Consider the following 546-nt stretch of genomic DNA (forward strand, 5'->3'; position numbering starts at 1 on the left):
TAGAGCCCGAGAAAGACCCGTAAACGGAAGAATAAGAAGAACAAGAAGAAAGCCAAACGCAAGAAGCAAGGGAAGAAAGAGAGGACGAAGGAAGACCCTCTGGAAGACGAAGACGGGTCCCTGGAGAGGATTCCGAGGTCGGCCTGGACGCCCTCGAGCAGCAGCTATCGAGGGAGCTCCCGACGCAGCTACCACCCCCACCGGGTTTACTACACGGTGAGTCGAGGCGTCCTTCGCGGAGGAAGCAGTACCGGGTCACCATCTCGCGCCACAACCCGCCGGCCCGAACCCCTACCCCCGCCAAGCCCCAGCGCGAACCGGTCACCAGTTCGTCCCAGTCGCGCGGACACAACGAAATCATCCCCCGCAAGCCGTCGAAACACGTGCCGGAGAGCTCCAAGGAGGTCTACTATCCCTCCAAGACGTTCGGCTTCTTGAACCCGAAGCCTGCGAAGCCCGAGGCTGAAGAAGCACCGACGACACCCTCCCCAAGCCACGACCGGCGAGAGCTCTTTGTGCTGAAGGTCAGGAGTAGTGCCTGTTGAT

This window comes from Penaeus monodon, chromosome 27 (assembly GCF_015228065.2).
Source record: "Penaeus monodon isolate SGIC_2016 chromosome 27, NSTDA_Pmon_1, whole genome shotgun sequence".
Lineage (NCBI taxonomy): Eukaryota > Metazoa > Arthropoda > Malacostraca > Decapoda > Penaeidae > Penaeus > Penaeus monodon.